The sequence below is a fragment of the Equus asinus genome, chromosome 17 (genome assembly GCF_041296235.1).
Source record: "Equus asinus isolate D_3611 breed Donkey chromosome 17, EquAss-T2T_v2, whole genome shotgun sequence".
Taxonomy (NCBI): Eukaryota; Metazoa; Chordata; class Mammalia; order Perissodactyla; family Equidae; genus Equus; species Equus asinus.
The window spans coordinates 30445251-30459067 of record NC_091806.1 but is presented as its reverse complement, the minus strand read 5'-3'; the positions used below and the strand labels follow the sequence as shown (position 1 = coordinate 30459067).

General features: G+C 39.0%; 1 pseudogene; it reads right to left on the bottom strand.

Annotated features, from left to right (window-relative positions):
* LOC106826109 (fatty acid desaturase 2-like protein FADS2B) overlaps positions 1-13817 on the bottom strand; it is a 50066-nt pseudogene that overhangs the window by 23395 nt on the left and 12854 nt on the right.

Sequence of the window (13817 nt, the reverse complement as noted above, 5' to 3'; positions counted from 1 at the left end):
CGTTGAATCTTCTCTTAGCAACCCACCCCCCTACCCCGATCCATTGGGAGAGGGATTCTCTTCTCACCTCTAACACTCTCTAATATCCTTACAGTGGAATGTCTGTCTCTCTAGTCCCGATCTCTCTCTTGAATCTCATGCTTGAATGGCAGTCGCTTTCCAAACATTTTCTTTTGGATGTCTCATGATATTTCAAATCAATGTGTGCTACTCAATTTCTATTCCCCCTTCTGAGGCCCCACTACACTCCACACTGCTGTCAAAGAGCATACCACACTCACTCTTAAAATCGCATATTCACTCATTTATTCACCCATTCATTATTTATTCTGAAGTATGTCTCATACATCAGATACTGAGCTAGGCATTTGGAATATAGACATGATAAAATAGTGTTCCCACACTTATGAAACATTCAATCTAATGGGAGTAGTAGGCAATTAAACAAGGACCGTATGATAAGCAATGATTCTCTTTTTCGATTAAATCTTCTGTGAGCTATCATTTGGCCTCTTCCACTAGCTGATTGCACGCTTTTAGCTAATGACTAACTGTGGAAATTGCTAATATGAGAAAAACGTTTTGATTCGTGATAGGTCAGGGAGCAGATCTTGACAACTCAAGGTCCTGGAGCTTAGAACAGTGATCAGAGTAATTATTGGTGTGATCTAAAGCTGCTGGCCCCACCCTTGCCCCTCTATCTGGAAGGCACTCTTGCTGGAGACCAAGGAGAGTGTGATCCATAAGGAAGTAAGGATTATCAGCTGCATGCAAAATGGGCTGCTTCTGCACCAAGTTCCATGCAGAAATCACCCTAAGTCATTCTTTATTTCCAAGGTAGATCCTTTCTTCATAAAGTATAAAGAATCTAGACTCTGGACTGAAACCATCCTGAGTTTAAATCTCTGCTACTAGGTGCGTGGCCTCTTGCAATTTCCTTATCGATAAAATGGATGAGGTTACCGGAAGGATTACAGGAAATGACATGCTTAACACTCCTCCCCCCAAAAATGTTTTAGGATGTAGTCATGGAAACAGTATGGGCCAGATTTTCAAGGAAGGTTCATTTTAAAGGTTCTGCCTCTTTATCCCTAAAATAACAATAGATTTTTATAGTTTCTGAAATATACACACTGGGGAGGACTTGAAAAATATGCTACAGGGAGTCCATTTTGATTTTAGGATTGCACAGAAGTTCCTAATGGGTGACGTTTCCTGCTTTATTTTCAAAAGGGCTCTTTTATTGTGTAAACACTGCAAAGAACAGAACATACATATTTTTGCACAGCTACTGAATGAAAATTTTAAGAATTTCCATGTCTGTGCGTTTTTCAGGGGGAGGGCAAATTGATACGAAGTCAGGTTTTGAAATTTGAAATTGTGATGTGCATATAAGGCAGAGAAGTTGATGTTTATATGTTAATTTTTCTTGATACCTCCCTTCCGCTCACTTTTCCTTCTGACAGGTAATTGCTCTCCTCACATAGCTGAAGCCTATGTTCATATTGCTCATGAATCATTGGTTTTTCTACAAAAAGGCAGAGTTTACTTGATTTACTTTCAGAGCTATTTCCCATTACTCTGTTCACAAGTCATCAAAGTCATATTTATTTCAACCAGAGCAAACTTATTTCTGAAAATACAATTGATTGAGAGAACTGTGTACAAATTTGAACCAATGAGAAAGCAGTGATTTTTTAAAAAGCATCAGCAAGAGTGGGGCTGATCTGAAATATTCCATACATTGACACCAAACCAACTCCAGGGCAGATGAGTCTCACTTTTCCTCTGACGTCCTCAGAACTGGGGAGAGAGGGTGGAGGTGTCCATTACCTGGATCTCACGATGACGTAAGAAACCATCTCTGCATTATTTCTGTGATAAGGATTTTTGAGTGAACCCAGAAACACTTCAACTATCCAACACTGGTGGATAAAGGGCAGAATAGGGTGCCTACATAAATTTTCTGGTAAAATGAAGCTTGTCACATATAATGACAATATATTATTCATTTTAACCACTTTGAGTGGCAGACATATTTCTAATATGAATCTGGATCCAACCCTGTGTTGTTTAATCTACTTAAGCCTCAGTTTGCTCAACCAGAGTGAGAGTAGATGAGAAGACTAGGTGATTCTAAGATTCTTCCAATTTAATGATGCCATGATTTATGGTCTAATTCCCTATCTTCTTAGTGACATAATTCAACATTTTTCTTAATGATTCTGGGTTCTTGTTTTGATTATGGAAAGATTGTGCTTAATATTGTTACTAATAATATTAGTAACAGCTGAACATTATTGAGCATTTCCCATATGTCATGCTTTGTGTTCAGCACAACACAGGTATATGACATATAATCCTAACAATATCCCTGTCGGGTTGAAGCCATCATCTATCTCCATTTTACAACTGAGGAAACTGAGGTTCATAGACATTAGGTAATTTGATCAAAGTGACCCAGCTAACTAGTGGCTGAGTTCCTACAGAAGGCAGGTCTGATGTTAGAGCCACAGTTCTTAATCCTGGCTGCAGGTTAGAATCACCTGGAGAGCTTTCAAAACAGTGCTGACGTCCAGACCCCACCACAGATGAATTAAATCAGAACCTCTAGAGAGGGTACCTGTACCTGGGAAGCAGTGTTTTCTAAAAGCTCTTCAGATGACTGTAAATGACAGCCAGAAAGGAGGAGCCAGAATGACTCCTCAATATTAGCTCCTAATATGAGAGATGGGAACCCTGAGGGCCAGAGCTAGTATGTGACTTACTCAAGGTCACACAATAAGCATTATCAGAGGCAGGGCTAGAAGCCATTCTTAGTAGTCCTGCTCTGTTACCAAAGTTTCTTCATTCATTCATGCATTCATTCATTCATTCATTCAACAAATACTTATTGAAGACCTCCTATGTGCTGCACTGCAATGTGCATTGCGTAGGAGTGTGTGCCTCCCCTCCTGGAGCTACGTTAGGGGGGATAAAACCAACTGCCATCATCATCACCTTTTTTTCAGCAGTCTAGGTTTTGTAACCCAAGAATCTTGAACAGAGCCATCTGTAATTTCTTGCCCATCCTTTCTCTTTCTCTTCATATTTGTCTATTTTCCTGCATTTTTTCTTTTATTTCTTCATAGTCCCAGCCCTCTGGAATTAATCACGTTTGCTGGCATCCCTCAGCTTCCCAACAATAAATGTCCAGACCCGTCCTAAGAATACTCCCTCTCATGATTTTACAGGCACACCTTCATTTGTAAAGATGCAATCCTTCTCCCGTGAGGTGGCTCCTTAATGAGGTACCAGGGATTGGGCCAAATAGTTTACTGGGATAAGGAAAAATATTAGAATTTCTTGAATAAAAATAAATCTTATCCTTATAAAATTCTAATTTTAGCATATATATTATAATGTTATATTACATATTAGTATATATAAATATATGTATATATAATACCTACATTGTTAGCATATTTATTTTTATTTGTGGGGTTGTAAAAACAGTTTTTATTGAGATCAGTGAACAGTCAAGGAAGCTTGGAAACTGGTGCCTTAGCAAATGACATTCAAGAATCCCATCACACTTCCTGAACATCTCATACCTTGAGATGACACATCAAATTTGTGCATCAGGCGGTTGTACTTGGACTTCTTAAATATGGATAGGTGTTCTGCATCATGCTGTAAAAACGCACTCTGAACCTAGAAGAGATCAAATTGTGGTTAGAGAAATTGGGAAGTCAAGAGGTAATTAATAAATCAGCCTGCTAGTAGATTCAGGAGTCAGTTTGAGAACAAGAGTGTGAGATCTTCTCTGACCTCAAGCTAAGTTTACTTTGTATTTCTCACATATGTCGCTTTCTTTCCCACCTCCATGCTTTTGCACAGATGACTCTCCAGCTGACAGTGCTTTCCTTGCCACCGTCAGAATCTTTCAGTGTGGAGTGGAAAGAGCATGACCTGTGGAGTCAGGCAGATTTGGGTTCTAAACCTTCTTCACCATTTATGAGCTGCAAGACTCTTGGTAAGTCATTAGTAGCTTGAACCTCAGTTCTTCATCTGCTAAGCAGGGATAATACCATCTTACTGATGGAGCTGTTACACAACTTAAATACATGTAAAGTGACTGGCTTATGCTAACCACCAAACAAATGTTTGCTTCCTTTCTTGTTTCCAAAAGTTGCTTTTCAAGGAATAAAGCAAGTTAGCTTTTCAAAAAAAAAATTAACGTATAAAATTCTGGAATGAACGTTGGTGTTAATTCTCCGTAAAACCTTCCACAGTTATTCCAATTAGAACTAAAAGCCTCTTTCTGCCACAATAGGACATGTTTTTTCCTCTCTTTGACATCCATGTCATTGTGTCATATAGTATGTTAGATATTTAAATGACGGTCTCCTCCAGTGGATGACTTATTTTCCACAGGCAGGGTCTAGATGCATTGGTATTTCTTTCCCTAATACCATGTTGTGCTCATAGAAGGCCATGCTCAGAGATTCATTGCCGGGGTCCCGCCCCGGCGGAGTCCAGGTTCCTGAGGGATGGACAGCGTCAGCGCAATGAGGGGAAAATAAAGGGGACGTGAGACTTGGGTTGGTGTTAGCAAGTCCGACTTTACTGTGCACAAGTGTCGTTTATATATTTTTCAGGATTAGTACAGAAATAGTTCTACAAATATTCTCAGAGAGATAAGGAAGTAAAAAACGAGCACAAGAATATTTATTAGCATTCTATTCTATACAGCATAAGGTTAATGGTAGTCTTCTCCGCAATTAACTAGTGTTTGTTGTCTCTAAGCTAAAGGAGATAGGTACCTAGGCATCTGTTGTGATTCACGGTAAAGTTAAATCAAAGAGAGAAGGTCCAGGCCTCCGGACAGGACAGCAGTCTGTCTGGTTACATCCTGGTGGAGCCATCCCTGCCTCCCTCAATCATTTACACCATTAGTGTAGATGGTTAATGGGAACAAAAGGCGACTCCAGGGTGTCTTATCCCCAGGGCTATCTGCATTCTCAGCGGGCAGTTAAACATCTTTACATTTTTGCGCCCTTTAGGGGGTGAAAGCATTCCTTTGTCTTTTAGATTGTGGAGTTAACAGTTCCTTAAGCACACTGCCAGAGAAAGTATCATTTTGTTAGTAAAGTAAAGGGCTGAAAAGCTAAGCTAAACTGTATATCTTCAAGAATAAAAAACAGAAATAAGTATAGACATAACCTTGCTAGAAAGCATGCATATAATTCAGAAAATATCAGGGGTGTCGGCTGGCCGTTCTTCACCGAGGGGCATCCTTGCACCCCTCGGCCCTTCTACTCATCAATTATTTATTATTTATTGCTTTTAGGAGAAAACCTCTATAACATTTTAACAGAAAGCAGAAGGTCAAGAGGAATATATAGATACTTCTTGATCATCCAATTAACCAACAAACTTAGAAGGACGATGCATATATATATTTAGACAAAGAACTGGAGGGAGAAGGAAACATTAACCAGATAGAGGCCATACACCTAATTCGACATCTTATCTGGACAGGATTCCTTTCTGCTTGTCTCAAATGGGACTGTGTGCTCCTCCGTTAATTAACTGAAAAATATCTTGAAAGTTACCTGCAGGTGGTCACATTCTCTTACTATATTTAATTTTCCCAGGAGGTAGTGCCTCCCAAGCAGCCACCCAAAGGAGTGAAAATGGGGGGTTAAGAAAGGAAAAGGAATGAAGGGCAATTAGAAGCAGCACAGGTTTCAGAACTATGTGAGGGGCTGGCCGGTTATTCTTCACCAATGGGCGACCCTGCACCCCTCAGCGTTAATCGGCTGGACCCTGTCAAACAGCCGATCAAATGATGTAGCCATGGCTCCCAGCAATTCATATTTGATTCAACAAGGATTCATCAAATGTCCTGCTATGTGCCACTTGCTGGTTGTCCTTTATGGCAAAATCTATGCATTCTTAATTTTCATATAATGAGATATAACCTCTGCTCTTGAACAATTCATGATTCGATGCATTGATAAATCTTGGTTGCTACATGAATGAAAGATAAGAATGAGTGTTACCTGGCTGAGAGTAGAACTTCAGTTACTGAAGTGGTGTGGATAAAATTGGGCAGAGAGTAGCAACAGTCATGAACTAAATATTTACCATATACTAGGTCTTTTACACATTAACTTGGTTAGCTCTGTTTAGAATATTTCCATAAAAAAATTGTAATGCCCACTTTACAGACAAGAGAACTGGGGCCCAGTAAGATTTCGTGATTTGCTGGTGTGAGACGCTGATGAGTAGCTTGCTAGGAAGCAGCAGGCAGCAGCTGAAACCAACCTAAAGAGAGAAGAAAAATGTCTAAGCTTTCCCCTGAAGATATTGCCTGGGCTTAGGATGCCACTTACCTGAGAAACTGTGAGAAGAAAGGAAATGAATATTGTAATAGTCCAGCTATTGCCAAAATGCCACAACATTAGCCAAGCCAGGGCTTCCAAAATCAAGATCTGGGCAAGGTGAAGGAAAAAGAACCCGAGATTGGCATTGAACATATTCATAGCCTCTAATTTCCTCCGCAATTCTTGGAAATCTTCCACCAACTGGGACTGCAAAATAAATGTTCAAGGAATGAATTAGTGCTATAAGGGGAAAAGAAACACAAATGAACATAATTAAGAGTTTATTTTATTAACTTACTAATGCCTTAACTTTGTGAATAGAAACTTGTTAATATTAATAAATTTAATTGGGGAGAAGTATAAGCAAGAAACAATGAACAAATAAAACCTTTAAAAAGGTTATGATAGGGGCCAGCCAGGGTTGTTATGGTTAAGTTCTTGTGCTATGACAGCAGCAACATGGCAGATTGAACTGTTCCCTTTGTCTCTCCCTCTTTTGAATTACAAGTAAATTGACATTCACTGACCAATAGAGGAAGTCCACACAGCACAACAGGATGCCTGAGAGACATGCAGCTATACATCTGAGCATGGATAGACTGGCCCCACGGGAAGTGACAGACAGGTGAGCACTGCCTACTCTCCCCTGGTGGCCCTGTGTGTGCACAGAAACACTTCCCAACCTGGAATGAGTGCTCTGAAAGTGGGTACATGCACCAGAGAGACTGTAGGAGGAGGTGGTGACAGCCATTAGCCTGCTCATGATCACTTTCCCAGCAGGGAGGTGGTGCCCACTGGGCCCCTACAGTGCCAAAGACTGGCCCTAGCTTGGTCTCAGGGAGTAAGCCCTGCCTGCCAAGCACAGGAGCCCCGTGGACTGCAAGCAGAGACTACAGCAGATATACATGCTTGGGCAAGCACATTCCAGGCCCATGCAAGTGCCCACAGTGAGCACCAAAAGAGGAAATGGGTCCCATTGTGGCTGTGGGAAAAGGCAGCAGCATCCCTTAGCCTGCTGGTGATCACTTTCATGGCAGGGAGGGGGAGCCCACCATGGCCCAGTCTCACCAAGGAATGGCACTAGCTCAGTCCAGAAAGAAAATCCTGCCCACCAATCACAGTCTCCACAAGCACCTGAATGCACCTCAGGCTTGGGCAAGCACCCATTGTACTCCCACAGCTCCCAGCAGATGAGGTGGGGCAAGAAACTCTGTTCCTGCTTCTTCCTAGCAGTGACAGATGGATTCTGTGACCCAGTACTACCACAAATGCTGTGACAAAAGATTGGTTTCAGGGCCAACAGGGTGGCCTAGTAGTTAAGCTCACGTTCTCCACTTTGGTGGCCCAGGGTCCACTGGTTCAGATCCTGGGCACAGACCTACACACTGCATATCAAGACATGCGGTAGCAGGCATCCCACATATAAATTAGAGGAAGATGGGTAAGCCATTTGCTCAGGGCCAAGCTTCCTCAGCAAAAACAGGAGGATTGGTGACAGGTGTTAGCTCAGGGCTAATCTTCCTCAAAAAAAAATCAATCAATCAATCAATCAATAAAGATTAGTTCATCAAACACTATTAGAAAAAGCAACAACAATTCAGACCAGAAAGAAAAGGACAATTCTCCAGAAACCAACGCTGAAGCCATAGAAGTTAACAAACTAAATGACAGAGAATTCAAAATAGCTGCCATAAAGAAATTCAACCATTTACAAGAGAACACAGAAAGACAGTTCAAGCAGCTCAGGAATAAAATGAACCTCTTCAACAAAGAGATTGAAAGTATAAAAAAAGATGAAGCAGAAATTCTGAATATGAAAAACGCAATTAATGAGGAAAGAAGTAATCTAGATTCCTTAAGAAGTAGAGCTGATGTATGGAGGAAAGAATTAGTGATTTAGACAATAAAAATATAGAAATTCTATAAGTGGAAGAGGAGATAGAACTAAGATTTAAAATGAAAGAACTAATTCTTTGAGAAATATATGACACAATTAGAAAAAGCAGGATAAGGATTACAGGTATTCCAGAGGGAGAAGAGTGGGAGAAACGAGCAGAGAGCTTGACCTAAGAAATAATAGCTCATCACTTCCCAAACCTGGGGAAGGTTCCAACTTTACAAATACATGAAGCTAATACAATGCCTAATTACATCAATGCTAAAAGACTTTCTCCAAGGCATATAATACTAAAAATGGGAAAAGTCAGTTACAAAGGAGAAATATTAAGTCCAGCAAGGCAGATGAAAATAAACTGCAAAGGACATCCTATCAAGCTTTCAGCAGATATCTTGGAACCAACACTACATTCTAAGAGAGAATGGAATGATATATTCAAAATACTGAAAGATAGAACGTTCAGCCAAGAATACGTCATCCAGTAAAACTTCCCTTTAGATGTGATGAAGAAATAAAAGTTTTGTCAGATAGCCAAAAGCTGAGGGATTTTATCACCACTAGACTTCACCAACAAGAAATAATTAAAGATGCCCTCACACCAGAAACAAAAAGGCAAGGTCTACAAAGCTCTGAGCAAGGAGACAGACAGACAGACATGATCATAAAACTGCAGCCCTGTATCAGAACTGGGAGGCAACGATACAATTGTAAGTTAAAAGATAAAGGGGAAGTAGGCATCAAAAGTAAGAATAAACACTTCAACTTGGTCTCAAAAACTCACAAAATTAAAAACAGAACAATTTGTAACAGCAATAACGCAGAAGGGGAGAGGAAAGGGAAAGAAGTTGCTTAGATTACTGGAGGTAAGAGGCTATGAGAAAATGTATGATCTCATCTATGAGATCGTTTAGACAATCCTGATGGTAACCACCAAAGAAAAAATCAGAGCAGAGCTACAATTCACAAAAAGAGAGAAAAGTGAGAAAACCTCCTTAGAAAACCACCAAAATGAAATGGCAGTCAGAAATACAAAGGGAGAGAAACAATGGAAACATAGAAAAATGAGAAAACAGGGGATAAAATGGTAGTATTAAGACCTCATATATCAATAATCACTCTAAATGTAAATACATTGAATTCTCCAATCAAAAGACACAGAATAGCAGGATGATTAAAAAATAAGACCCAACAACATGCTGCTTCTCGGAAACACATTTCACCTCTGAAGACAAATATAGGCTTAGAGTGGAGGGATGGAAGACAGTACTCCAAGCAAATGGCAAACAAAAGAAAGGAGGGGTTGCCATCATTACATCAGACAAAGCAGACTTCAAGTTATAAAAGACAATGAGAGACAAAGAGTGGCAGTGTATAATGACAAAAGTGACATTCCACCAAGAGGACAAAATACTAATTCATATATATGCACCCAACACAGGGACACCAAAGTACATAAAGCAATTATTAACAGACTTAAAGGAGAAAATTAACGGCAACACAATAGTAGTAGGGAATCTCAACACCCCACTACATCAAGGGACAGAACATCCAGACAGAAAGCCATGAGGAAATAGTAGATTTAAATGAAACACTTGATAAGATGGATTTAACAGATATATACAGATCTTTCCATCCAAAACCAGCAGAGCAGATAACACATTCTTCTCAAGTGCACGTGGATCATTCTCAAAGACAGACCATATGTTGGGAAAAAAGGCAAGCCTCAATACATTTGAGAAGGTTGAAATCATCCCAACCATCTTTTCTGACCATAAAACTATGAAACTAGAAATCAACTACAAGAAAAAAACTGGGAAGGACAGAAATATGTGGAGACTAACCAAATGCTATGGACATCCATTGGATCAAGGAAGAAATCAAAGTGGAAGGAAACTAGAAAATACCTAGAGAAAAACGAAAATGAAAATACAACATACCAGGTCTTACAGGATGCAGCAATGTCTGCCATAAGAGGGAAATTCATAGCAATACAGGGCCACCTCAACAAGCAAGAAAAATCCCAAGTAAGTAATCTTAAAATGCACCTCATAGAAGTAGAAAAAAAGACAAAGAAGAAAAAAAGAAGCCCAAAGTCAGCAGAAGGAGGGAAATAATGAAAACCGAGAAGAAATAAATGAAATAGAGACCAAAAAACAGTAGAACTGAATTAAGGAAACTAAGAGCAGTTTCTTTGTGAAGACAAACAAAACTGACAAACCTTTTACCAGACTCATCAAGAAAAAAAGAGAGAAGCCTCACATAAATAAAATTTGAAATGAAAGAAAAGAAATTAAAACAGTACTACAGAAATACAAAAGATTATGAGAATACTGTGAAAAGCTATATGCCCACAAATTGAATAATGCAGAAGAAAGGGATAAATTTCTAGACTCATACAACCACTTAAAACTGAGTCAAGAAGAAACAGAGAATCTGAGTAGACCAATCACGAGGAAAGAGATTGAAACAGTAATCAAAAACTTCCCAGAAAGCAAAAGACCAGGACCCGATGGCTTCTCAGGATAATTCTGCCAAACACTCAAAGATTTAATACCTATCTTTCTCAAACTATTTCAAAGAAGATGGAATGCTTCCTAACTCGTTCTATGAGACTGAAATTACTCTGATACCAAAACTAGACAACGATGTCACAATGACGGAAAACTACAGGTCAGTATTGCTGATGAACTTAGATGCAAAAATCCTTAACAAAATATTGCCAAATCGAATATGGCAATGCATTAAAAGGATTGTACACCGTGATCAAGTCAGATTTACTCCAAAGATGCAGGGATGGTTCAAAATATGCAAATCAATCAATGTGATATGCCACGTTAACGAAATGAGGAATAATAATCACATCATCTCAATAGATGCAGAGAATGCCTTTGACAAAATCCAACAGCCATTTATGATAAAAACTCCCAGTTAAATGGGTATAGAAGGAAATTACCTCAACATAATATAGGCCGTATATGAGAAACTCACAGTGAACATCATACTTAATGGTGAAAAATTGAAAGCCATCTGTTTGAGAATAGGAACAGGATGAGGGTGCCCATTCTCTCCACTCCTATTCCACATAGGACTGGAGGTTTTGGCCAGAAGAATTAAACAAGAGAAAGAAATAAAGGTATCTGAACTGGAAAGGAAGAACTGAAATTCTTGCTGTCTGCAGATGACATAATTCTATGTCTAGAAAAACCTACAGAATCCACCAGAAAACTATTAGAAATAATCAATAACTGCAGTGAACTTGTAGGGTACAAATCAACATAAAAGACTCAGTTGCATTTCTATACACTAACAATGAACTACCAGAAAGAGAAATCAAGAATACAATCCCATTTACAATCACAACAAAAAGAATAAAATATCTAGGCATAAACTTAATTAAAGAGGTGAAAGACCTCTACACTCAAAACTAGAAAACATTATTGAAAGAAATTGAAGGAGATATAATGAAATGGAAAGATATCGCATGCTCATGGGTCAGAAGAATAAGCATAGTTAAAATGCCCACACTCTAAAGAAATCTACAGATTCATTGCAATCCCAATCAGAATCCCAATGACGTTCTTCCCTGAAATAGGACAAAGAAACCTAAAATTTACATGAAGCAGCAAAAGACCCCAAATAGGCAAAGCAATCTTGAGGAAAAACAACAAAGCTGGAGGCACCACAATCCCTGACTTCAAAATATAATACAAAGCTATAGTAATCAAAGCAGCATCATGCTGGCACAAAAACAGACAAGCAAATCAAGGAAACAGAATTGACAGCCCAGAAATAAACCCACATATATATGGACAGTTAATTTTTGACAAAGGAGCCAAGAATGAACAATGTAGAATGGAAAATCTCTTCAGTAAATGTTGGGAAAACTGGACAGCCACATGCAAAAGAATGAAAGTAGACCATTATCTTGCACCATACACAAAACTTAACTCAAATTGATTAAAGATTTTAACGTAAGACCTGAAACCGTAAAACTCCTAGAAGAAAATATAGGCAGTACACAAGTTGACATTGTTCCTAGCAACATCTTTTCGAATACCATGTCTACTCGGGCAAGTGAAACAAAGAGAAAGTCAACAAATGTTATTACATCAGACTAAAAATTTTCTGTAAAGCAAAGGAAACCATGAACAAAATGAAAAGAGAACCCACCAACTGGGAGAAAATATTTGAAAATCATTTATCCAACAAGGGATTGATCTCCAAAATATATAAAGAACCCATAGAACTCAACAATAAAAAAACGAACAGCTCAGGGCTGGCCCTGTGGCCAAGTGGTTAAGTTTGCGTGCTCCGCTGCAGGAGGCCCAGTGTTTCGTTGGTTCAAATCCTGGGCGCGGACATGGCACTGCTCATCAAGCCACGCTGAGGCAGCGTTCCACATACCACAACTAGAAGGACCCACAACGAAGAATATACAACTATGTACCAGGGGGCTTTGGGGAGAAAAAGGAAAAAAAATATTTAAAAAAAAAACAAAAACGAACAGCTCAATCAGAAAATAGCAAAGCATATGGACAGACATTTTTCCAAAGAAGATATACAGATGGCCAACAGACACAGGAAACAATGTTCAACATCAGCAATTATCAGGGTAATACAAATCAAAAGTACAATGAGATATCACCTCACATGGGTCAGAATGGCTATAATTACCAAGACAAAAAGCAACAAATGTTGGAATGGATGTGGAGAAAAGGGAACCTTCATACAGTGCTGGTGGGAATGCAAACTGGTGCAGCCACTATGCAAAATAGTGTGGATGTTTCTCAAAAAATTAAAAATACAAGTAGCATATGACCCAGCTATCCCACTACTGAGTATTTACCCAAATAACTTGAAATCAACAACACCAAGAGATTTATGCACCCTTATGTTCATTGCAGCACTAACAATAGTGAAGACATGGAAGCAGCCCAAGTGTGCATCGACTGATGAATGGATAAAGATGTGTGTATATACACACACACACACACACACACACACACAATGGAATACTACTCAGCCATAAAAAAGACAAAATTTTCCCATTTGCAGTAACATGGATGGATATTCAAGGTATGATATTAAGTGGAATAAGTCAGACAGAGAAAGACAAATATTGCATTTCAATAATATGTAGAAGATAACAAATACAAGGAGAAAGAGAACAGATTAGTGGTTACCAGAAAAGGTGTTTGGAGGTGGGCGAAAGATAAAGGGGCACATATGTATGGTGATGGACAAAAATCAGGCTACTGGGGATGAACACAATGAAGTATATTCATAAATAGATAAATAATAAAGTACACCCAAAATTACACATTGTTATAAAGCAGTATGATCTCAATAAAATTAATTGAAAAACAGATATAAGTAGATTGGCACAGATGTTAGCTCAGGGCAAATCTTCATCACACACACACACACACAGACGCACGCGGACACAAAATGTTATGATAATTTTTTTCTCTGGAGGAGAGAAAGATGAGTAGTGATTTGTAAACTGTCCTCAAACTGTTACAGAATTCTGTTAGTTTCTTTTACTGAGT